The sequence below is a fragment of the Sus scrofa genome, chromosome 16, assembly GCF_000003025.6.
Source record: "Sus scrofa isolate TJ Tabasco breed Duroc chromosome 16, Sscrofa11.1, whole genome shotgun sequence".
Lineage (NCBI taxonomy): Eukaryota > Metazoa > Chordata > Mammalia > Artiodactyla > Suidae > Sus > Sus scrofa.
The window spans coordinates 23,145,488-23,172,358 of NC_010458.4; the positions used below are offsets into that span (position 1 = coordinate 23,145,488).

General features: G+C 41.4%; 1 long non-coding RNA gene across 1 annotated transcript in view; it reads left to right on the forward strand.

Annotated features, from left to right (window-relative positions):
- The window catches only part of LOC102167058, an 88,146-nt gene continuing 62,661 nt past the window's right edge, over positions 1,387-26,871 (forward strand). Inside the window, exon 1 of the long non-coding RNA XR_002339720.1 lies at positions 1,387-1,532. This is a non-coding gene — a long non-coding RNA (uncharacterized LOC102167058). The remainder of the gene's footprint in view (positions 1,533-26,871) is intronic.

The following is a 26,871-nucleotide window of genomic DNA, read 5'->3' on the forward strand; positions in this document are numbered from 1 at the left end:
AGTCTAAGCCCTTCTAAGAACTATGTGCTAAGCACTTAAAGAGCCTGTGGGTCCTACTCAGTTCTGCTTAAGCATTTTTTGGAGCAAAATTTTCTTCTAGATAAAATCAGCAAACTTCAGCCTATAAGGCAAATCCAGCTCTCTGCCTGTTTTTCTGTACAGAAATGTGACCATTAAGCTAGTAATAGTTATTATTTTTTAAATGTTTGGGGGAAAAATCAAAAGAAGAAATAGTGTTTTTTGACATGTGAAATTATAGGAAATTCACATTTCAGAGTCCGTAAATAAAGTTTTATTGGAACACAGCCACATTCAGTCATTTACATATTGTCTATGACTACAATGAAAGTCGAATGCTCACAACAGAGACCATATGGCAAAGTCTAAACTATTTACTATCTGGCCCTTACCAGAGAAATGTTTGCCAATTCCTGATCTAAACTATGACACTATCTCCTATTTATGATTTTATCTTGATCCAAGGAGGTTCTGTTTTCCATACATTAACTATTTTTGATTCTGATGTTTAGGTTGCAGCCATCATGGGGTTGCTGATTCAGAAAATGAATCTTCAGTGGGCAGAGTTCTCAGAAAGTTGGGACTCCTGGGGTTTGGCTTGGTTCTGCCATTGGCCTGAGACTGGGAAATCATTTCACCTTTGGGGGCTTCGAGGGATGAATTGTTTAACAGGTTTTCACCTTGTGCTTTGAGGAGTTTGATCAATCTTTGAGTCCTTTCAGTATCAAATGACAAGGGGCTTCTGGAACTTCACTACTTATCTTCAACCAGAGTCTCCTCGAGTATAGACTTTACATAGTGGCCATTTGCATAAGATTTTTTATTTCAATTTTTTTACTTTTTTAATTTTTAAAAATTTTATTGGAGTAAAATGTTACATTGTAAATCAATACAACAACATGTTGTTTATATTATAGCAAAGTGAATCTGTTATAAATATATCCATTCTTTTATCCCATGTAGGTTATTGCAAACTATTGAGTAGAGTTCCCTGTGCTATACAGTAGGTTCTCATTAATCATCTATTTTACACAGTAGTGTGTATATGTTATTCCCACCCTCCCAATTCTTTGCTCCCCCCTAATGGTTTCACCTATGCTAACCCTAAGATTGGTTTTGAAATCTGAGTTTTGTTTGTTTTTAAAATTCAAAGAATGGGCTGCTAAGCATTTTTTGAAAAGCCACAGAATCAGATCATCCCCAAGGTCCCTTACTGTCCCATGAGACTAAAAGGAAGGAAGAGCTTTTGGGATATGATACTGCTCAGATGTTTAAGCCATAGACAGGAGATGCTGATCTTCAAATTCTAAATCCAGCTTGTTGGCATATTATGTAATGGTCCACCTGTTTCAGTCTTGCCATCTGGATAACAGAAGTACCACATAACTGGGTTCTTTAAAACATATGCTAGTTATGGCAATATATACTATTTGGAGGCAGAGCTTGGCTAGTTTATTCCAATTTTTGGCTTACTAAAAACTCACAGACATGGATTCTACCAGGGAAGCCGAAAGGTAAGGAGCATCTGATTACTTTCATGTCAGCCCTCGGGGGAGCTCTGATAAGCAATTCTCTAAAAACAATTTGAAATCAGTGTTGTTTATATACCCAAGGGTAGACCATTATGGTTTTAATTGGTGAAGTTCATTAGAAAAGCCTAAAAACGGTGGAAATAATAAGCCATGGTTTTTCCTTACTCTCTAATGCAGACATGACTGGATATTTTTAGATGCATTATCTTTGAGTTGATAAACATTTTCAGTTATTATCTCAAGAAGGCAAACTTAACCGAATTTGTAGTCCACATTTGCTGTGTTTTATGCCCATTTACAAATGACCGTTCATCCGCCCACTTGAAAAGATTAATGATAGAGGGCAGGCAAATTGCTTAAGATACAGATTTGATTTATTTTTACTAAATAATGCTTAATAGCGGGTACATTGGGGAGATGGTGCTGATAATTTTTCTGCAGTTGAATTTTGGAAGTACAAGTGAGTGAAGAGAGATGGAAGGGACATTCAAAAGAAAATAGATGAGTCCATTAAACATTTGGGAATAGAATTGTGGAAGCTCTGAATCCAAATCTTCCCACTGTGATGTTTTACCATCAGGGTTCCCAGGGAAAACCTGCGATCTCTACCCTTGGTCCACAGTTGAGACTGAATTGTTGGCTGTGCCCCCATCTGCTCTGTGACTCCTGGCCAATGGCTTCATTTCCCCTCTCAGGTTCCCGGAGGGGGTGGTGAGGGCTAGTCCTTCCTCCATCTGCTCTCCCTCATGACATTACTGTGGTAATTCACTGGGAGATAGCTCTTAATTTGCTTTCATTGGAAGCCTCTATGAAAGCATGTGATCAAGATTGAGAAGGCACGGTGGAAATCAGTATCCTAAGAGTTACAGTTACAGTGGGGTGGCTAGGGGGATGGAGGGTGTATTTCCAAGCCTGGTTCAATCTTCCGAGTTGGGAACTTTGAAAGGAACTTGGACTTTGGAGGGTTCGAATTTGTTAGTTCTTGGCCAAGCACTACTTTCCATTCCTAAGGAAGAAGTCTATAAAAAGGCCATTTGGACTTCAAAGAGATGATATTTTGATGCATTAAGTGTACATATGAATCAGAAACATGTGGATTAAATTTCCCGTTCAAACACGTGGCCTTGAAAATTTCAGGGGAAAGTGTTTGGCAAAGTGTGCCTGGGATTTGGATAAAGACAGAGCTTTCTCTTTTTTTCACGTTTGAGAAGTTTTATCTTCTTCCATGTGCCCCGCTGTGATGTGATTGACACAGCCCTAGTGTACACTTAGAGGGTGGCAGGGGAAAAGTTGCCTTCAAACAAATACATATTGACTTTACAAAAGGGAAAGAGGATGTGGACCTTCGTTGGAAGGGTCATTGCAGTTTATAAAAACCCCAAACCCAACCAAACAATTTTTTTCCTGGAATAAGGTCATGGGAAAGCAGGACACCAATTATGCTGGCGACAAGTGCTGTGGGACAGTTGGCTCTGTTTTAATGACTAGTGTCCTGCCCTCTCAGTCCAAGGCCACCATCAATATTGATGTGACCTTTGCTAGGCAGCCATTAAAAAATTCAAGAGGAAAGATGGCCCTTCTGAGCTTGGCTGCCAAGGCACTGGTCTCTGCACAAACTTTAGTTCATGTACAGTTCACTGGCTCTAGTATATAGAGGATGCCTCCTTGGGTTCCTCTAGATGAGGCTGCGTGTGTGCAAGAAAGGCTAGAGAACCTGATTAATGTCAGCTTCAGGACAGCTCTCTAATGCGAATGGGTGATGACCTTTGAATTAAATGCAGAAAGACCTTCCTTCGGTCTTAGGGAAGAATATGCAGCCCATGTCATTGTTTGGTTGAAGGTTGGGCGTGGAATTCTCTCTTTTTTTGTTCTATGATAAGCTATTTTTTTTCCTGAATATAACTGATTCTTACTCATTATAGGAAATTTGAAAAACACAACTATGCAAAAGAAAATAAAAATCACCACAATCCAATAACTCAGTCACCATTAACATGGACATTTTTCCATGTCGCTAAGTATTTTTCAAAAACATTACTTTTTTCTTTTATTATTATTAGTATAATTGTTAAAGTATAGTTGATTTATAATGTTTCTTCAAGTTCTGTTTTATAGCAAAGTGACCCAACCACATATTTTCCCTGTGCTATACAGTAAGGTCCCATTGCTCATCCATTCCAAATATGACATTTTGCATCCAAAAAACCCCCCAAATGCCCAAAAACATTACTTTTAATAATAGCCTTTTCAAATTACACAGTACAGATGTTTCAGACTGCATTTGACCAACCTCACATTATTGATATTTAGTTTACAATTTTTTTAAGATAATGCAGAGATAAACATTTCTGAACATAAATCTGGGTTCCCATCTCTGATTATTTCCTTAAGGTAGATCCTAGTGAGGAGAATGCTGACTTAGAGTATGTGAACATTTTTATACTTTTTGATACCTTATGCCAAGTAGATTCCCAGAAGGACTGCATTAATTTTCCTACCTGCAGTGCATTTGAGGGTCTCATCCATTCTTTGAAGCCATTACAGTATTAGAGGGTACCCTCTTTATTTCATGCACAGACTCACAGATGGGATATTTATGAATCCTTCGCCATGCTGAACCATTCAGTAAGAATGGCAGTGAACCAGACATAGAAAACAGACTTGTGGTGGCCAGGGAGAGTGGGGAGAAAGTGGGATGGACTGGGAGTTTGGGGTTAGTAGATGCAAACTATTACATTTAGAATGGATACGCAATGAGATCCTACTGTATAGCACAGGGAACTATATCCAGTCTCTTGGGATAGATGATGATGGAAGATAATATAAGAAAGGGAATATATATACATGTCTGGTTGGACCACTTTGCTGTGCAGCAGAAATTGGCACAACATCATAAATCAACTATACTTCTTTAAAAAAGAATAAAGAAAAAAAGAATGGCAGTGACCATGGTTACCAACCACTGAGCCCTGGAAGAAATGAGTGTTCTACAGAACATTTCAAAGACTGTTGTTGGCTATAGAGCATCCTGCCTAAATTTTTCTTCTCCCCGAGCACATCATGGCTCCAATGATCCCCTCTTTTCTTTGAGTTGTTTTAAGAATCTGCACAGCTGCTTCCCTGGGGAATCCCTACAAAATCAGCCTTCAGTTGAAATCATGAGGTATGGATGCTCTTCCCAGCCTGTGGTAGAGTTTATCTCCCAAAGACACAGGAACTATACTCTTGACTTCCCAACTCAATGGGGTCCCATGGGAGTGGGATCTGGGACAATTAGGCAGTATATGGCCCCAAACCAGAATGTTCCTCTCTGCATTGGCCAGATAGGGTGACCCACTCCTTGACTCAGTCCCAAGCTGCCTGGACTGTATTGTCCCATCAGTCCTTTCTGGCTGCAGTGGGTCCTCACATCAAGGGGATGGCCCTTCACAATGGGGGAATGGCAGTCCTCTCTCTGGGATTAAATGGGGGATGCTTCCAGAATTGGTGATCCCAACCTACTCTCTCTCTATATGCCACTCAGGCTCCTGTGTCAGCCGCCCCCACCCCATGACTACTGTATGTTAGCGATGCACATTATCATTAATGTTAATTTGAGTAACACATTATTGGGAAAGTAAATTTTCTGTTAAGCCATCAATGAACAAAAGGCAGCAATTTTACAGAATTATCGGTGACCAAAAACCCACTCTCTTCATTAATCAAGAACTTAGTAAAGTCTGTGGAAATATTACAAAAACAATATTTTAAAAAGATTTTAAAAGTAAAGAGAATGGAAAAAAGAAACTCTAGGAAATTTCCATTTACCTTAGGCCACATAAGGTTCTGACAGGCATAATTAATGATATAATTTCCTGAATGTCCAAAGGACCTGCTTTTTTTCTTTAAACATACAATGCACACATATAACAAAAAACCAAACAGGTAATTAAAGTGCTTCCCATTTTTAACGAATAAACCCTTTAGAGACCTGTCAGGCAGCATCCGGGCCCCACCTCCCACTCTTTATTAACTGACATGTCAAAGAAGAAAGCCATATCATTTTTACGTTCCCATGGCACAGAAACTAATTTTGGGTATTTTAGGCCAGGGAGATTTATAGATCAGCATCAGAAACTTCTCTCAGGTTCCTGAGAGAGCAGTAACATTCCAGGAGTTGGATGGATTTAGTATCCACCCTGTTTAAAATATGGGCTCCTGTCAAACCTGTGGGTATCCCTGAGTAACCTGCTATTATGGCCCAGCTGTTCCTTCAAAGAAGCCATGGAAAATGTCAGTTCACTGTGGCGGGTCCTCCCCCCTCTTTGCCGGGTCACCTTGGGGAGGATTGGGTTGAGCAGCAATTCTGCAGGAGGGTTCTAAGGCTCTCAGGAGGACCGCCTGCCAGATGCTGTTGATGGTGGTCCCTGAGGTTGAGCATTTAGTGGAAAGGGAGAGGGGGTGCCTGGGAATCAGCATCTGGAGCAAACACCACTACTTTCTTTTGATCAGCTTCTCAGGGAGCCCAGGAGGAAGGAAGTTTATGTTTCAGAGCATATGTGAAAAAGATATCATACAATGTGAAAGAGAGGATGTGTTTGTTTAGATCTTTGATGCTAAAAAGAGCAAATTATTTGTTGTGTGTTTGTTGGCCAAGGAGAAATAAAGGTGTAATTGTCATTTGGTTGGATTACCTACTTTTTGATAGCCATCGAAGAAAGCATTTAATACTTCATATCTATCTGTAACATTTCCCTCCTTATTCTAATGCAGGCGATAACAAATTGCTTCTTCCTAACACCCTTAAGCTGCACAACCAGATCTTCAAGGAACATCTCATAATAGGTAGCTTTGGAATCTGAGAGGCTTGGTTCTCAGTCCTTCCAAGCTTTGTGACCTTGGGTAAAATTTAACTTCTCTGGATCTGATTCTCTAGACTCAAAGTGAAGATAATCACACTGATTTTATAAGACTGACTCAAAGATTCACTGAGATAATACAAGTAAAGTTTTTAGTATCTGACACATGGTAAGCCTTCAATGAGTGGGAGCTTTTAGGATGATTATCAGGGGAGCACCAGGAGAAACAGAAAGGGATGACTGGCTGGATGGAACATGTGAAGGCTAAAAGCAAGGGTGCAGAAACTGCTACTATTGGTGCTATAAAGAAATTTGATGAAAATCTGGCCATCTCTCAGCTAGTAAACCCCGTGAGGATGGGCACTGTGTCTTGTTTTGCTCAACATCTTATTTCATGTCTGGCATATAGTCGTGTATGGGGTGTGACTATTTGGTGAATGAATAAATGAATAAATGAATGAGTGAATGAAGAGACACTAAGTCCCAATTCAAGTCTTCCCTCCTCCATGAAGATTTCTCTAATCCAATCTGATGTTTTCTTGGAATTTCACTGTCTGACCTACTGTTTGGAAACTTTATCAAATTCTCCCTTGTACCGACAGAGAGAGACGGTGACTAGACTATCAACTCTGGAAGGCAGGAGCTATGCCTTATAATTTCCCAAGTTTCCCCCAGCCTCCCCTCACCACCCCTGACACCTCAAACAAACATCATCTGTTGGGACACATTAGTGACTAAATATATACATGCTGAGTTGAACTGAAATACTGCAGTGCTTGATGGAGGGGAATAAGCAAATGCAGTTACAGATTTGTGGAAAGTCACACCGTTCTCAAGACAGGCTGACTTTTCTATGCTCTCCTGATCATTTATGGTCTCAGGGCTTGGCATGTGCCCACTTGTGTTCTTTTGCAGAATATCTCCATTTGTCCATCTAAGCAGTGTTGTCATGTGGTAAATTCCCTTATTGCCTTCCTGTGAGACACATACTCTCAGAAAGCCACCACTTTAACTGTGGTTGACACCAGTTTACAAATCTATGCCAGCAGAGAAAATCCTGCTGCTCTGCAATCACTGATGCTTTGAATAGGCAAGCCATTCATTGGTTTCTCCAGGAATTTGGTTTCAAAGTTGAACAGGTATGAGGAATATGACTCCTGTCTGCTCATATTTCAAGGCCCCCACAAGTGGCTGCTGAGAGATTTTGCTTTAGGCTGCAGCTGGGGCTAGTTGGGTGCCTGCCAAGAGCAGGGGCATGATATATTTCTGTGGTGGATATGGACGTCTGTTTTCATAGGTATAATATTCATATATATTGCTTTTGGGATTGAGGGGGAGGGTGCGAATACTCTGCTTTCCTCCACAGTGGTTTGTAGGTTGATTCTCCTTTCTGCCTACTTGGCTTCCAACAGGATCCTAAAGATGACAGAGCCTCTGAAAAAGCCAGTACGGGACAGCAGTGTCTTCAAGAGGACAATTACACATGCTGTTCATGAGGCTGGGGGACGTAGATGCTAGGCTTAGGGGTATTACTTGTTGATACACAGAGTTGTCACAAATAACCATAGATATGCCTCTAATGTCTCTGGGAACTTCGCGTTCTGTTTGCACCCCTCCCCTCACTCAGCAGCCTGCCTCAGTCTGAATATCTGCTTAAGGGAACGGCTTGTGGAAGATTTCCAGCATCACCCTCCCCACGTCTTAGTTAAGGAAGATCTTACAGAAAAGATAGGCTTTCAGGAACTGCTTGAATAAAGGAAAAGAAGGCTCTTTGTGACTCAAGCTCTCTGTCCGACTCTATTTTCCAGTTGTTTAACATAAACGTTGAGTCTGTCTTGGAAGCTCTGACATAGTGTCTAGCTCAGTACTTGTTATATATTGATCCCTCTTTAAATGCTTTTAAGTTTTCATAGGTTTTACTAGTAAGGAATATCCTATGTCACCTATAAGTAAGACTTTGACTTTTCAAAGAACTGGAGGTTAAACAACAAAGGACAGAGACTGTGTGTGTGTGTGTTTACATGCACACATGCACATGTGTGTCTTAGATTCTGAGGAAACTGTGGATACAAATGATAATAACCATGGTGCATTGAGTGCTCATGATGTGCCAGGCGCTCCACCATGGTTTTGCAGACATCATCACATCTATTGCTCAGAGTCTCACAGTAGCCACGAGGCAGGCATTATTATGGCTCTCATTTTACAGATGAGGAATTTGATGTTTCAAAAGGGGAAGTAGGAGTTCCTGTTGTGGCTCAGCGCTCACAAACCCAGCTAGCATCCATGAGGATGTGGGTTGAGGATCTGGCATTGCCGTGAGCTGTGGTGTAGGTCATAGGTGCAGATCCTGAGTTGCTGTGGCTGTGGTCTAGGCCAGCTTAGGCTCTGATTCCACCCCAAGCCTGAGAACGTCCATATGCCACAGGTGTAGCAGCCCTAATAGAGCAGAAAACAAACACAAACAAACAAAAGGAGAAGTAATGTGTTCAAGGTCACATAGCTAGTGATTGGCAAAGTCAGGATTGAAACTCATGTTTTTCTCCCTTGAGCTGGATATCTCCTTGTCTGTATATCTCCCTTTTCCTGAAGCTGCCCTCATGCTTCACTGATAGAGTGGCTGTTTACTATCAAACACCCTGTTGGTCGGCTGCCACCTCAGGATTTTGGAAAGACACGTGTCTTCCGATGTGGTTGAAGGGCTATTTGCCCATCAGTATTTTGTTCTTTCTCGTTGTCTCTTTCACTTCCCCTACAATAGCTACAGAGCATCTTGGTCTGCTTTTGAGGGTCGGTCTGTAGTCCAGGGACCACTGACCGTAACTACCTCTGGCCCTAATCATCTTAGAATGGACCCGGGATTTGGTTCTAATGTTTAGCCCAGGAGCAGAAAGCCAGCTTAAATATCTCAAAGAATAGCTCATCAAGTGATTGAAGAAACACTGCACACTGAGATCAATATCCTAAGCTCAACGCTCATGGAAAGTCGGACCCCCAATATAATCAATTTCAGCAGGCATTATCCTGCTCCATCAAGGAGAATCAAGCCATGCTATCTTCATGTGGGCTGCATACATAAAAGGGGTTTAAGTGAGCGCAATCTCAAAGGGAAGAGAATTCTATGAATAGATCATCAGTCAAAGATGACAATAAAATGTCGACTAGCTTAATGGAGTTGGTCACCTGCTGCTTCCAGGAAGCTGGTTAATTCAATCTGTCAGCTCTGAGCAGACGCTAGGGACCCAGACTCATCCCCAGAACTCATAAGGACCTATATTGAATTCCGATGTCTTTAGTTTCTTGCTTCCTTTCAGCAACATGTACAATAGGATTCATTGACCCCAAAGGCGGGTGTTATAAGGAGGCTGTTCTGAAGTGGCACAGAATAAAGTCAGTGCTGGGGAGAAAAAATTAAGCTATACCCTGGTATGATCTGCCTTGCTGCCCTCCTACAGTCCTGGAATCCTCTGAGTTGCGATATCTCTGTATGACCAGAGCAACCAAACGTGACACCTGACCCCAGTGTTTACTTTTTTATATAGAATTCAAGAATCGTCTTGCTTCAAATGGAAATCCGTTATCTTTAGTGTGTACCTGAGTTTCTCATTAAGTCTTTCTTGATTGAGGAGGGAAAGGTGGTAAATTCCCCCTATGCCTACCAACTCTTAACCAAAAATTACTCCCTTAGCTCTTGATAAATATATCATCCCATGATAGACAATATTGACTTAGGAATTTGCCTCTGCAGGATGCTGAATTTGTATGGATGTTGTCCAGAAGGTGTAGAAATACACACATCAGGTGGTAGGTGTGATTTGGAACCTAGACAGGAGACTGGGTATAAGCGTTATTTCTCCTTTTAGGGGTAGGCACTAATGATAATACAGTCACTCCCTGATGTTTCTAACAAAAAGCAGATGTTCAGGAGAACAGGATTACTTTTGGGCATGGCCAGGTCATTTAAAAGCACCTGCCTTCTGTAAGTGACCGAATTAGCATTCTTGAGGCTACACAGCTACAAGCCATGGTCCAAAAAGTGCTTACAGCAAGCAGGGTTATTTAGGCCCCAGGGCCCTGGGGCACTATTGAATGTCAATAGCCAGTTCCAGGTTGCGGGTGAGGGCAGTGTACAGTTACAGGAGTGAGTGTCCATATTTTTTGTGTCTGGCTTACTATCCAAGCAAGCTTGGGTAAACAACATCTAAATTTTACAGGCTTTGAACATGTGGCACCCCACACACATTGGGCATTTGAATTGACTGGTAATTTTAAATAAGGAGGATTGCTTGTTGAGTTCACTAGAATTTCCCTGTCATATGTTTTAGATTTTTCGAAGCAGTGAACCAGAAGGCCTGGAGCTCCTAGTATTAGGAAACCAAGTCTGAACAATGCCAGAGAGTAAGACCTTAGAAAATTAAATAATCTTTGTAACACTGGTAATGCTTATCATTTCAGAAGGCAAACGTTCTACCGGGGGATTTTAGGCAAAGCTAGCGGGATCCAGTTGCCACCCTCCTCTGCCTACATCCGACAGCATCTTGATGTGGTTTCATTTCTTACCTTTCTGCCGCACGATTTTTAATCTTGTTTTAGAAAAATGTGTTGGTATTATCTTGTCCCTACCCTCATGCCTCCCCTTCCCAAGCTGAAAGAGAGAGTGAAAGACAGAAAAGAATCCAGTCTCTTCTAAGTTAGCATAATGGGCCCCCTGGATGTTTGACTTCAGAGTCGGTATTAGTCAAATTTGAAGGTGAATCCAAAGGTGTGGATACCAGGTCAACCGGAAAGAGGAGGACTTTGAATTTTCCTCGCAGTAAAAGAAATAAACAATTAGTTTAAACAGCTCCCAAAGGCACTGGAGAAGAACACCACACAGATTATTCTACAAGTCTTTGTCTTCCACAAGACCCATCCTAGACTGTCCTGCCAGGTGCCTTTCCCTCATCCTGCCTTTCCCTCATCCTGCCTTTCCCTTTCCCTCATCCTGCCTTTCCCTCATCCAGCAATCCCAGTCCCCTTCTGTGGAATCAAGTAGTACTCCAGTAGCCCATGCAGCCTGGACTTTATACTGTCCCTGCGTTGTTCTAGCCACATTAGTTCTTCCTCTTCATCGGAATTAGAAGCTGTCCTCTGGGACATGAGAAAGGCACCAGGTCTTCCTTGACTTTTCTAAACCTCGCAGGATCCACACAGTCATGCACGATATGTATTTATGGATTAATTCAAATTTTATATTATGTAGTGAAAGGGGACTGAGGCGAAAAGAAGCAAGAGTCCTGGTCCTTGTGCCTCATTTATCAATAGGATGAGGGTGATGGGTGAAATACAGCAGTTTCAAATTTTTTTTTTTTTTAAACAGTGGAACTTTTTTTCCCCCCACATGAAGTCTTTCATCTAAAGCACCAGTAGGCAAGAGATTATGAAAAGTTCTATTTTAAAAAGTTGCATTGATCATAGTTATTACAAGTCAACGTATACAGAGGCTCTTTTATGAACACAAACATGGAAATCAGGGGTTATAATGTTAGCTAGTGCATCAGCACCCTACTTCTTGTTGTGTTCTGCTTAGGTTATACAGTAATTAGAAAGCCCTGATTCACAGAGGCTGTTTGGAAATAGGAGCCGTTTTTCCTTTTTAAACACATCACTTTGCCATAACTGGTAAGGACCTGCTATAGCATAGGAAAATCTACTCAGTATTCTGTAATAACCTACATGGGAAAAAAAGAATGGAATATATATATATGAGATATATGTGACTCATGTTGCTGCACACCTGAAATTGTACAACATTTTAAGTCAACTGTACTCCAGTAAATAAAATAAAATAGGAAAAAAAATCACCTTGTCATCCAGGGCAGCTGCCAGTTAAATATATCCAGAAGATTAAAAGAAATAAGAGAACATTCTTATTCACATTTTAGTCACTAACTTGTAATGCCTGACCGTCTTCATGATCTCAAAAGTCAGCTATAAAATCACTCATTTTTATGCCTGCAAAAACTATAAGATGTTCATGATACATGACGCTGTGTTTACTTCTTGTTTTACAGTTGACAGTGACACTACAATAGGATATGCTTAGGACATGCAAATGAATGAATGTTAGTTTCCTTAAAATATAAGGATAAGCAGAAGATAATTAGAAACTTATGGGGTGGTACAGTTAAGATTTGCACATTTAAAATTAAGGTTTGTACATTTTATTCAATGTGAGTTTAACCTAGAAATAGAAAATAAATATATTTGCACATTTTAAATTGATTTGTACATTTTATTCCATGTGAATTGCACATAAAAAAAGGAACAAATATATTGACCTCTAGTTTGAGATATGCACACTGAAGTGTTTAGGAGCTAAGTGTTTTGATGTTTGCAACTTACTTTGAAGTACAGCAAAGGAATTAAATGGGTAGATGGCTGGATTGAGTTGGGCAGTTATAGGGACACAAGGTAAAACAAATACAGCAAAATGTTACCTGTTCCCTATACAATTTTTTCAGCTTTTCTGTTTATTTAACAATTATATTATCCAGGCAAAGGAATTAGAAAGGCAAACCTTTATCTGAAATGGAAGCGTATATATCAAACATGTTATATTATTTTAATTCACATCCAATATTGAAGATTTTTGGGGAAATGGAATTCCTCGAAAGTTGGATGACCTTAAGCCACTCTTGGGGTAACAACCATCCAGCTGGTTCCATGACGGCAGTGTGAGTGGGGTCATGTCGCTGATGTCAGCCCAGTGAGAAGACTGTAAATTACATTGTGTGGAACCTAGCACTGCAGTGTCCCAGCTTTCATTTCTGGTTCAGCATGGGACATAGCGCTCACAGCAGCTAAGATCTCCTCTTTACACTGTCCCATGGCCCCGATTCCTCTCCTCTCTTTAATTCCTAGGGGATAGAAGACTTCATCATTATCACCACAAGGGAACAGGTGGAGCTGTGCATTGTTGGTAACTTATATTGCCAAGTGAAGTCTTCCTTTGTGGAGGAAGCTCATTGCTATTTTCCTTGGCAGAAGTGGAGGAGAGGAGAGGTTGGCAGGTTTCCCAAGTGCCATGTCCAAACAGGCAGAGATGTTGAGGTTTAAGTCCAGGGTCCTCTTGAGGATGCATCTTACTCCTTGGCTTCAGGGTGGATAATTTAGATGCTGAGAAGGAAAACTAGAACTTACAGCTGGGATGGTCTCTATCCCTGTGCCTGGTTTCTTTTCCCTTCATTCTATCCAATTTACCGTATTCAGTTTAATTATCCCACACTGTCACTTTTGCTTTTTTTCCCTTAGCACTCGTCTCTTTCAAATTCTTCAGTGGCTTCCCATTGCCTACAGGATAAAATATGATCTCTTTAACCCCTCACTCAGGAACCTCACATTGGAGACTGGCTGTGATTCGTCTTTTGGGATTTAATTTCCTCCGCTCCTTAGAAACTTCTTCTGCCTCAGCTTGCTTGGTTCCCACTGCCTCCCCCCAACTCCCTGCACTTCCTAAATGTGCTGTAGAAATTCTATAAATGAGGGAGTTCCTGTTGTGGCTCAGCAGGTTAAAAGCCCAACATAGCATCCATGAGGATTCAGGTTTGATCCCTGGCCTTGCTCAGTGGGTTAAGGATTTGGCATTGCCACAAACTCCAGTGTTGCAGATGTGGCTCAGATCTGGTATTTTGGTTGCTGTGGCATAGGCCTGTAGCTGCAGCTCTGATTTGACTCCTAGCCTGGGAACTTCCATATGCCACAGGTATGGCTATTAAAGAGAAAAAAAATCTGTGAGAACTTTGCATATGCTGTTCCCTTCCACCTCACCCATCCAAATCCAATTAGGTAAAGTCATCTTTGCTTTGCAATTAAATCAGACTCTTGGGGTCTGGCCCAGTCATTGGGATATTTAAAACCACTCCCAGGTAATTCTAATGTGCTGGCCAAATTTGGAACCGTTGCTTTTGACAAATCAAGGTTCTCCTGCTAGGATTGTGAAAAAGCTCATTCTTTAGGAAAACATAGAGCCACCTGATAGATGAACAGAGTCAAGATTCTGTTAGCAGGGGAGAAAGGGTAAGGACAATTGAAAAGAGCCACTGCCCTCATAGGACGTCAATATGCTGCCATGTATGGTTAATCACAGTTGCTTGGACTCACACCTCATTAGAGCAGGACTCTGCTCCACTTCTTTATAGCCCTAACTCGTCCTTGTCTCAGTGGTCTGCACAGAGTATGTATTCAGCACGTTTGTATTATTAATTGCATTGTCAGTCTGCTGGGTGATTCACTAAAGGAGTGAAGTTATTATTTTGCGGGGCCATTTAAACCTGCCAGAGGACTGCTTCACCTCCCCCAGGCTTGAAGCCAGACGGAAGACCTTGAAAAGCCCCACTCTGCTCCTTGATTGGTGTATCTTCCTCGACCCCTATGATGGAGAAATTCCATACTCCTGCCATGAATGCTTGGCCTGGCAGGGGCCATGCCAGGAGCTGCTGCGGCATTTATGTGTGCTTTCTTTTGTCCTCAGGGTGCTGAGGGCCAAAGTTTGTGTCTCAAAGTCGACTGGGGCAAGTCAGCACTGGGGCTCTTTTGTGTAATGAGTACATTTGGATGCCTAACTGAGAAACTTTCCCCTCCTCTGCTGAGAACTTGACATTTCCCTATCGTGCTTGGAGAATAAGCATTGGAAGAGTGACAGGGTGAAGAGACAGGTCATCAACTTTAACTTAAAGGAGTTGATGGGTGATGGGGGGGCGGGGAGGGGGGATGGGGGAGGGCTACTTGTGGCTTCAGAAGCACAAACTCTTTCATTCAGCAAAATCCTGGCATAGCGTTTCATTCGTTCACGACTCCTAGAGAGGAGAATGCTGAGAAAGGGCGTGCCCTGGGGAAGCTTAATTGGCATATTAACCTGTAAACTGTTTCCTATTGGGCAGAAAAGGAGGCAGTTCGAGGAGCAAGGTCTGTGAGGTAATCATTTGGAAGATTTTTTTTTCAAGGTGGTAGGAAGGTGTTGGATAATTAATCATCCCTTTCCCTGTAATACAGTCCGAAATAAAGACTTTATATTCTGTTACATAAAACCCCATTCTCAAGGACTATTGCTTCTCATTTCTTTCCTTTCCACACTCATAATTCATCTGGCCACCCTCTATTAATGACTTGGAAACATTTACTGGTTACAGCTGCCTTTCACAGTCTCACCTTGGAGGGCTGTCTTGCATCTAACAAGTGTTAGTATCAAAGTCACAACATGACATGCAGAAAGTGATCCTTTCTTTCCTATCATTTTGCTCTGAACTGAAAATCTTTGCATCACCACCATCACCTTGTCAATGAGAGGATTTGCCAACCTTTTATTTCAGCGAGAGTTTTCTTCTAAGGATGTGGGGAGGAGGCTATAAACATATGGCAGTCTGGTTGAAGCCGATACAAACGAACACCCTCTCTCTTCTTCTGAGAGGTAGGTGAACCCAGGTTGATTCCCTTTGGAGGCCCACAGCTGGCAGTGGACTGAGGGGTATTGGTTTCCCCTTTGTTTTCAATAACATTCCCTGAGAGCTCTACAAAGCCAACAGGACAGCTTTATGGGGCCAGATTAGGAGCTAACGTTTGCTCTGCCAATTGCCATTTCCTATAAATCTTACAAAGACCTTGCCACGCTGTTTACAAAGATGCAGCATCTGAGCACCAGAGCAAGGATCAGATTCCTTTTCCGAAACTTCATTAAGTGCAACTTTCATCCTTCTTCCATGAAGAATTACTGTAAAAAGTGAAAACTCTTCCACATGTGGCTAAAGAAGGGAGCAGTGGAGAGTGTGTGTTCCTGAGCCCAATACAAGTGCCTTTAATTTGCCAAGTTGACAGTCATCCAGCTCCTGAAGAAATGGCATATCCCAGCCCCCCAGACCTCATCATTTCTTTCTGAAGAATTCCTATTAAAGTGTAAAGTGAGTAGACATTTGCCTTAAATCTTAAAAAAAAAAAACAAGGAAACCTCAGTTTTTCTTCCCTCAGTAGATCTCCCACTGCTGAATGGTTGGCACAAGCTGAACAAATGAGAATTTTCTGGTCTGGGCCGTTGGTGGTGGACAGGGTGACAAGGAGAGGAGCGTTATGCTTTTACTCTACTGCTTCTTGGGAGGCAAGGGGGAGAGCAAGTGGCCAAGTTACTCCTCCATTCCCTACCAAAGAGCCTCCCTGCCTACTGGTCCAATTCCTCAGGGCTTGAGAGGGAGGGTGGGTATAATGGTACCTTGAGGATTTCAGAAACTCTGCAATTTGCAAGTATTTTGACCCTGGCTATTCTCTGCTCCTGGTGAGTCTCCTGGTGAGGCAGACAGGGGCAGTCAGTGGTGTGAACAGGCACCAAGCACAGCCCAGATGGGTGTGGTCCTGGGAGACAAGGCTGAAGCCTGATGCTGCAGGTGATGGATGGATGACTTATTCAACTTTCATCCTCATCTTTTGGTCTGGAAAGTAGGGATGATGCCATCGAACTACTCAGGGTTTCCAACATGGATGACTAGGAATTTGGAAATATTGACTGTTCAGACTGTTGATGAACCTGGCTTCCCAGATATGGGAGCTCACCAGAACATCGCCCCTCCACAGAGCTTTCCCCAGGCCCTTCCAGGCCTTTCAGTTGAAATCCTGACAAGACTTTTTGCAGGCTTGGTCAGTTTGTTAGCTCTTCAGGGACCGTGAACATACAAAGTGAAGGCCAGTTGTCTATTTGCAGCTTTGTTCCTTGTGGAGAAGCCCAAGATATTAAATACGAGAGAAATGGAAGAGATGAGTTAATTTCTCAAAGACTTGCCCTTCTCTTTGGGTATCTCTTCCCCTTTGGGTGTCAGTTGCCTTCCAACTCTGTCAGCTGAAAGAGAAGATTCAGTGTCCTAATTTGAAAAACTTTTAAAAAATAGAGCACAAATTTTATGCATTATTTGCCTATGGTTCAGATATCCTTACCTTTTGGCTGACTGCAGTATTTACCTTTTCTACCACAAATGTGCTGCAATCTTGTTTAATTCAGCCAGAAACAGCCTTCTAATCCATTGGAGCATATGCTTTGGCATTCTTTAACCATTTTAACTGTAACAAGCAGGGCTTCTATTCGTCATTTTCAGCTTGGAGTACAGTCTTCCTCTTGTGCTTTAAGAATTCCTGCTGGTCCCGCCTCACTTGACCTGGAGGATAGGCATCAACCCTACCCAGGAAATCCACAACAGACCATTAATACAACCTTTTCATAATGCTTGGAGCAGATTAACCTCTACCACGTAGAAGGCTGAACCCAGTGATTTCTCATTACTGTCCTTTACATGCAGTGAGTGACATCTGCATCACTCAGGCTCCTGCTGCATTTTTGGATGTGTCCTGTCCTTGTACTCAGTCTACTTCTAGCTGTGTGACCTTTGCTGTCTCTGGTGTTCCACCTCCAAGTCAGTTGGGGGAGCTAGATGAGGGTTCAAATTTTAAAAAGACCCATTCTGACACCTTCCTATCCTGTGTGCCCCCAAAACAATAGTGTAAGTAGCTGGCAGTTCCCAGAAGCCAGAGAGTGGGCGCAATCTAATGGCAGAAATGTCCTGAGATTCTTTTATTTCTTTATTTTATTCAACTGCCGCCTGGCTATAACCACCCATCCCAAATCCTTGTATATCAAGGGCTGAATTACAGAGTGGCAAGTCAGATCCTTCTAGGACTGTCTACAAGAGTGGTCATTGCCCTGGATACTCAATATATGTCTAAACCAAGTAAGCTCCCTTTTTGAGTCTTGAGTAATTTATTCTCTCGGAGCAAGATCTTGGAGTCATAGGACATGGATCCTGGAACCATAGACCATAAACACTTAGAAAGTGTGATTCATAGGCTTTGTGATTTCTCCACCTCTAAGGAGAATGTACTGAAAGTTCTCTAAAATGTATGCAATGCGTTTACATTTCTATGATATTCCATATGCCATGCAACTGGAATTGTTTTTCAATTTTACTGGTGAAGGAAACATTAGAAGTGAATTAGTTATCAAGCTTGAACTGGACATCTCAGTACAGGAAGGACCCTGACGGAGGGTCCAGTAATTTTACAGAGGAGAAATGTGCTTTGAGGGGGTTAGATGGATTGTCTGAGGTGCACACAATTGGCAGGCAGGGCTGGGGCCCCTTCCATGTGGCCATGATTCTGCTCTTCTTTGCACCTTGCTACCTCCCTACAAGGCAAAGCTAAAGTGACAACTACTGTGAGGCAGACTCAATTCCAGCTGAGAAACTCCATTTTGTTTGGGTATCAACAAAACTCATCATATTAAGAAGAGCCTAGGAATGTAAGTCTGCCTTAATTTAATTTAATTTTTTGTATTTTGTCTTTTTAGGGCCTCACCCGGGGTATATGGAGTTTCCCAGGCTAGGGGTCCAATTGGAGCTGTAGCTGCTGGCCTACACCATAACCACAGCAATGCGGGATCCAAGCTGCATCTGCGACCTACACCACAGCTCAGGGCAATGCCGATCCTTAACCCACTGAGGGAAGCCAGGGATTGAACCTGCGTCCTCATGGATGCTAGTCAGATTCATTTCCACTGAGCCATTTTGGGAACATTTGCATTAATTTTAAAATGTTAGAAGTTCTCTTATGGTGCAGTGGGTTAAGGATCCAGCATTAGCACCACATCAGCATTGTCACTATGGCATGGGTTCCATCTCTGGCTTGGGGAACTTTTTTTAAAATATATTTTATATTTTATTTTTTAGTGATTTTTATTTTTCCTATTTTAGTTGATTTACAGTGTTCTGTCAATTTCTACTGCACAGCAAAGTGACCCATATATTATTCTTTTCTCACATTATCCTCCATCATGCTCCATCACAAGTGACTAGATATAGTTCCCTGTGCTATACAGCAGATCTCATTTCTTATCCACTCCAAATGCAATAGTTTGCATCTATTAACCCCAAACTCTGGCCTGGGGAACTTTTATATGTTGTTGGTGCAGCCAAAAAAAAAAAAATGCTAAGCAATATTGACACTTCTAAGAGGTTCTATGGGACTCTTTTTGTTCATTATCATTGTGAGTCACTGTATTTGAAAGAGTTGGTCTTTTAATGCTTAAGGGTAGTATAGATTTTGTGAGTCTAAGTAGAGTGTACTAGAATTAGGGGACTTACTGGGCATAAGGTTGAAGGCTCTCTATTCTATACGTCTTTTTCTTTGAGATATTATGGCAGATGATACCCTTCTCTCCTTCCTTCCTTCTTCCTTCTTCTTCTTCTCTCTTTTCCTCCTCCTCCTTCTCTATGTCTTCTCCTTCTTTTCCCTCCTTCGCTGATAAAGAATAGTCTGGGAGCAAATTGTCAGGATGAAGTTATAGGATATATGTGGGTTTCAATCAATGCTACTTGTCTTCAAATAAAACACTTTTCTGGCCCCATAGATTAAAACAGATAAAACAAAGGAAAAAGCCCAACCCAACTGTGGAAAAAGGTCTATAGCAAAGACATTGATAAGTGTCTATCTAGGATTGTGACATCTTCAGCTCCTAACGACATTCTTATGAAGCAAGTGTGATCATAGATGACATTGATTATAGGCTAGATAAGATTTATGTCTATTTTCCCTCTGCAGCCCCACATTTTAAGAAAAGATCTGGGACTCCTGAGGGTCCGAAAAGAGGCAGCAGGGTATCTAACTTCCCCAAATTCAGAAGAAACAATCAAGCCATTCAGGAGGACATCTTCCACAACTGTCCTTAAGAGTCTAGACATGGTCTCATAGGAATAATACCACTTGCTATAAGTCAGGGGGCAGATATCCATTTGGATTTAATTGCTAAAACCAAAACAGAATTAGTTCTGGTCGGGCTGCTGTAGGAAACAGAATTAATACTAATGAGTTGGAAGAGTGTAATTAAGCTTGCAGCTAAGGAAAACAAATACTTTCCCAGAGATTAGAAGACACTAATTTTCCCCATTAAAGGAGGGGTGGGACCTAATCTGCTCTTCCACCAGGTTTATCACATAGAGGTGTCTATGTTTCATCGTCTCTAGATACTTTTTTTTTCTTATATTTGAGGCTGTTTTAGACCATATTTGATAATATGAAAGTAGTTCTAACCATGAGGTGCTCAACAATTAAGGGCCTTTAAGGATTCCCTGGCTCTACAGAGATTACAGGTGCCATTTGGATATTGTAGTAACAAATTGTGTGGTATCTCACAAACTTGTGAACCTGTGTGTCTCATCAGATTTGGGGACATGCCGATTGCCAAGGTGAAGGCAGGGCTTCGAGTTTGACTGCTTCACTGCTCTCCCCTAGCTTCCTTTCACCCCGTTCCCTGTACAGGAGCTCCATGGCTTTTCAAAGAAAAAAAAATGCCCAACGGCATTCCTAAAAGAAGAAGGAAGAGTGCTTGTGCAGCTGAATTAGGGGAAGGTCTCCTGAAGCCAATGAAGTTTTTACTGGGCTCTATTTGGAAAGACTTGAAAAATTCAGTGGGTTGCTTTATTTTGTGCCTTATTGTTTCTTTAAATCCCTTTGAAAGGGTAATGTGCATTGAGATTCAAGCCCGCTAATGTCCGCTGAGAAGTGAGACATCGTTCATAGGACAAAAAGAGAGGAGAAGACCCTGTAGGAGGTGACACTCAGATACACTGGGGTAGACAGGCCATTTGGTTGACTTGGAAAGGGAGAGTCTGAAAATTTCATCAATTCGATTACGAGTTTTTGTGACTCTCGCTGGGTGTATAGTGTGTCATATGGTGAGGACTAGCTAGAGAGTCTGTAGGGATTCCTGGCAAAATAACACAGATTCAACAAAAATGGAAGATATAGCAGATGGAACAATAACTAGGGGGAAGACAGAGTAAGTTTATTAATAACGAAAAGTTGGGAGAGAGCTAAAGTGTGACAGCACCATATGACATATGATAGGGTTACAGATATGTATATGTGGTGTGTGTGTGCACATACAATGGTGTATGGGGAGTCAATACAAACATACACATTTTTAACCTAACACTTACCAAAGGCTTACTGTGAACCAGGCACTGTTCTAGAGTCAGTGATTTGAATCTCATAAGACTTTTTGTCTTCTGGATCATGCCTTGCTTTCCATAAGCAAGCTTGTCTTGCAGATGCAGAATTACCTTTGTTTGCCTACAGTGGAATTAAAAAGACCAATAAGCCACAAAGCATATATAAAGTCCCTTACTGTGGGATTCAGGGCAAGTGTTATTATCAGTTGTATTTTACAAAAGCACAGAGAAGTTAAGAAATTTGCCCAAGTAGAAGTGGTGGGATTTGAACTCAGAAACTGTGGGACCAGAGCATGGCTGCTTTACTGTATAGTAGTTTCCCTCTCTACAGTCTCTGCTTGGTCTTTTCTGTTTTTCGTTATGCCAAAATGCTCACAAAAGGATGTCCAGGGGAGTGTCATTTACATAGCATATTACTGGAAAATATCTAAATGTTCTATCCAAGGAAATGGTTGGATAAATTTTCCTATGTTCCCATGAAAGAACACTGTGCAACCATGAAAAAGAATACTCTCAAAGAACATTTATGGATACTAGGTCATGTTGAGTGGAAAAATCACGCAATAAATATGTATGTAGGATTTGATGTCAATTGGTATTTTATTTTATTTTATTTTTTTGCTTTTTTTTTGGGCCGTACCTGTGGCATATGGAGGTGCCCAGGCTAGGGGTCTAATCAGATCTACAGCTGCTGGCCTGCACCACAGCCACAACAATGCAGGATCCAAGCCACGTCTGTGACCTACACCACAGCTCAAGGCAACACCGGATCCTTAACCCACTGAGAGAGGCCAGGATTGAACCCACAACCTTATGGTTCCTAGTCGGATTCATTTCCACTGTGCCACGATGGGAACTCCTCAATTGGTATTTTAATCATTTTATTTTTAAAAGTGAAGATACTCTGTGTATCAGTAGGTAAGTAAATGCAATGTGGCTTAGTTGTGCAATGGGATAACCACATCTGAGAGTGACTGCCATGCATCGACATGGGTAAGTCGTACAATATAATATTAGCCACAAAAAGAGTAAAATCATGCCATTTGCAGCAATATGGATGGGCCTAAAAATTATCATACTAAGTGAAATAAGTCAGACAAAGACAAATATCATATGAGAGCACTAATATGTGGAATCTAATAAAAAATAATACAAGAACTCCTGTCATGGCTCAGTGGTTAACAAACCCAACTAGCATCCATGAGGACACGGGTTTGATCCTTGGCCTCGTTCAGTGGGTTAAGGATCCTGCGTTGCTGTGAGCCTTGCTGTGAGATATGGTGTAGGTTGCAGACATGGCTCGTATGCGGCATTGCTGTGGCTCTGGCGAAGACCGGTGGCTACAGTTCTGATTAGACCCCTAGCCTGGGAACATCCATATGATGCAGGTGTGGCCCTAAAAGACCCCCCCCAAAAAAAAAGATACAAAAGAATTTACAAAACAGAAACAAACTCAAAGATTTTTAAAACCAAACTTACAGTTACCAAAGTGGAAAAATGGTGGAGAGGGATAAATTAGGAGTTTGGATTGATATATATATACACACTACTGTATATAAAATACATAACCAACAAGGACCTACTGTATAGCACAGGATAACCTACTCAATACTTTGTAATAACCTATATGGGGAAATAATCGAAAATGAATGGGTACATATGTCCATTTGCTTTGCTTTACACCCGAAACTAACACAACTTTATAAGTCAACTATACTCCAATAAAATTTTTAAAAAGTACAGATAAGTTGTAAAGCATGCTATTGCCTGAAAAAAAGAGGTAAAAATGATTCACAAGCATTATGTCATTTTTGCTAAAATTTAAAGTGTAAAAAACAATATAACTTGCTATGAAGGTATAAATGCATAGTAATAGTGTAAAAATACACCCAGGACCTATACATACCAACTTCAGGATGGCACTTCTTGTTTTCTCTTAGGAAGAAGAAAGAATTAGATAAGGTTGGTTTTTAGCTGGACCCAGAAAAGAGAGAGAGCAGAAACATATAAGATAAAACATTAACATGTGTTAAACTGAGTGGTGCATATAGGGTTGTATTTAGGTTTCTTTTATACTACTTTTCTGTATGTTTGAAATATTTTATAATTAAAACTTTACAAGATATAAATACCAATATATATGGAAGAGGCTGGCAGATAGGTATCAAAATAATAACAGTGATTATTTTTGGGAGATTATAAACAATTCTTATTTTCTTTGAGTTCTGTTTTTTTAAATTTTCTGTAATAAGTATGAATCAATAAATAAAAACAGCCAATGACTTTATGGAAATTATCAATATTGGAGGCCAAGAGCACTGCACTGAAATCTGCTGCTGCGTAACACTGATGACTCATTTAGCAATTTGGAGGCACAGTTTTTTCCCCTGCATGGTGGTGGCAGTTGGTGGCCATTTAGATACGGGCTGCATGTTCACTATACCTACTTATTTTTCTTGGTAACCTGGTACCTAATTGGCCTATGCGACTAACTTTTCCCAGTGCAGTGGGAAGAGGCCTCTATGAGTGAGTGACCTCTCTGAAGTTGCCCTCTCCCCATTGTCTGCGCTGGATGAAGCCTGGGGTGTCTTCAAACCTTTTGTTGAGATGGTAGAGCCACAGCATGGAAGTAGCCTGCATCCCACGTGTCACCCATTGGAGGAAGGTGGTCGAACCAAGAACATACACATTGGATTTTATGAGGACAAAAGTTAACTTTCAGGGTTGTTCATTACAGCAGTTAGCCTACTCTGACCAATACAAGCTCTATCTCTAGGGTCTTTCACATTCTAATATTCTATGAATACAAAGAGGTCTCAAGTTTTTTTCTCCTTTCATTTCCCTCTTAGTGAGGTTCACTAGTTTCAAGGACAAACTAACCTAAAGCAAAAATTTGGATGTTTCTAAAATAAAGAATTTGGTATAATAATAAGTGGATTGAAAAGATAAAGAAAGAAGGACAGCGGAAAATTTAGAACCAAATAAATCTGACATGTGAACAACTTAGGCTATTGTTTTTACATTTCCTGAGGACGAGGACCTGTACATCGTTCTCTCTTTATAACCCCTATTTTTATATATCATAGGCACTTATTCGACACTGTTGGATGAATGAATGAATGTGAGAAGATACCATCACGTACTGATGGTCACATATGTTGAGAAGCGCTGAAGTCTAAATATTTCTGTCTAATGTTTCTGTCTCCCCAGAATTCATGTTGAAATCCTAACCCCTAAAGATGATGATATGAGTAGGTGAGACTTTTGGGAGGTGCTTGAGTCATGAGGCAGAGTCCTCATGAATGGGATTAGTGCTCTTATAAAAGGCTTCAGAGAGATGCCCAGCCCCTTCCACCATGTGGGGACAGTGAGAAGAGCCCTCACCAAAACCCAACCATGCTGCCACCTTGATCTCAGACTTTCTGCCTCCAGAACTGTGAGAAATGTGTTTATAAGCCACCCAGTCTGTGGTATTTTGTTCTAGCAGCCTGGCAGACAAAGACAAGAAGCCAGTGCTACATCAGTTCTAGGGTAAGAGTCCTTCTGAACTCAGTTCTGTCAGATATTGATGATGTCGCCCTTTCAGTTTGATGGAGAAGTCAGACACATGATCCCAGAGGGATCATATGGGCTGGCTTAGACTCCTCCATGGCTCTGCCTCTTCCTTAGCCCTTCCATGCCTCAGTTCCTTAGATATAAAATATAAAACCCCTTGTGGCTCAGTAGGTTAAGGACCCAGTGTTTTCTCTGTGAGGATGCAGGTTTGATCCCTGGCCTCACTCAGTGGGTTAAGGATCTGGCATTGCTGTAAGCTGCAGTGTCGGTCACAGATGGGCCTCTGATCTGGTGTTGTCGTGGCTGTGGTGTAGGCCAGCAGCTACAGCTCGGATTCGACCTCTAACCTGGGAACTTCCATATGCTGCAGCTGTGGCTGTAAAAAAGAAAAAAAAATGTTTTAAATAAAAATAAATAAAATAGGGATAAGTGGAGTTCCCTGGTGGCCTAGCAGTTAAGTTTTTGGAGGTTCCTTAAAAAACTAAAAATAGAAGTACCATACAATCCAGCAACCCCACTCCTAGGCATCTATTAAGAGAAAACCATAATTTGAAGAGATGCATGCACTATTTACAAATGCCAAGACATGGAAGCAACCTAAATGTTCATCAACAGAGGAATGGATAAAGAAGATGTGGTACATAATATATGCAATGGAATATTACTCAGCCATGAAAAGGAATGAAAATAATGCCATTTGCAGTAACATGGATGGACCTAGAAACTGTCACATTAAGTAAAGTTAGATAGTGAAAGACAAACATCATATGACATCACTTATATATGGAATCTTAAAAAAAAGTATACAAATGAACTTATGTGCAGAACAGAAACAGACTCACAGACTTTAAAAAACTTATGGTTACCAAAGGGGGCAGGTGGAGGCAGTGGGGATAGACTGGGGGTTTGGGATTGGCATATGCACACTGCATTATATGGGATGATTGGCAAATGGGGACCTGCTGTATAGTACGAGAACCCTAGCCAATATTCTGTGATGATCTATGTGGGAAAAGAATCGGAAAGAGAATGGATGTGTGTATACATATGACTGAATCACTTCGTTGTACAGCAGAAATTATCACAACCTTGTAAATCAACTATATTTCAATAACATTTAAAAATATAAAATTTAAAGCTTAAAAAAATGTTTAAATAAAAATAAATAGGGATAAAAAGAGTTTCCTGGTAGCCTAGCAGTTAAGAATCTGGCCTTGTCATTGCTATGGTTCAGGTTTGATCCCTGGCCTGGGAACTTCTGCGTGTTGTGAGAGTGGCTGGAAAAAAAAAAAAAATCAGGGATAAAAATGTCACAAAACTCCAAGGCTTCTTTGGAGGATGAAGGGAGTTAATGGAGATGAAGCACTTAGGGTAGGCCTGCCACAGAGCTGAGTAGCTTGGAGTCATAACATGAATTCAAAGTGACACTAGGTTATGTCAAGATAAGACATCCCCCTCCCCCATCTAGTTCTGCTGCCTTTGCAGCCAGCAGGGTTTGGGCCTTGACAAGCTGTAGCATTGCTCTATAGTGGGCTCCAAAATTGTCTTATTAAAACACTATGAAGTCACACTTGCTAAAGTAACCAGTGGTTCTTACGTCGCAGGAGCATGGGTGGTGTGGCAACAGTGTCCTGCAACAGATGTCCTTCAGGCTAACTTCTTGACTGAATGACTTGGGAAAAGTGACTCGGGTACAGGCTCCCAAGGTTTGCTTGCTCACCTGTAAAGCAGGGAGAGAACACTTACCTGTCTACCATGCAGGTTACTGTAAGGATGACATCAAAGCAGTGTCCCTGAAGCTCAGTATCTGGCATGAAGGGCCTCTTCAGGATGTCGCGCTCACCCCTCCCTGTCACCTGTTTGAAACCCAGCCCTGGATGAAGCTTAGAAGACATTCCTTCAGTTTTTCTT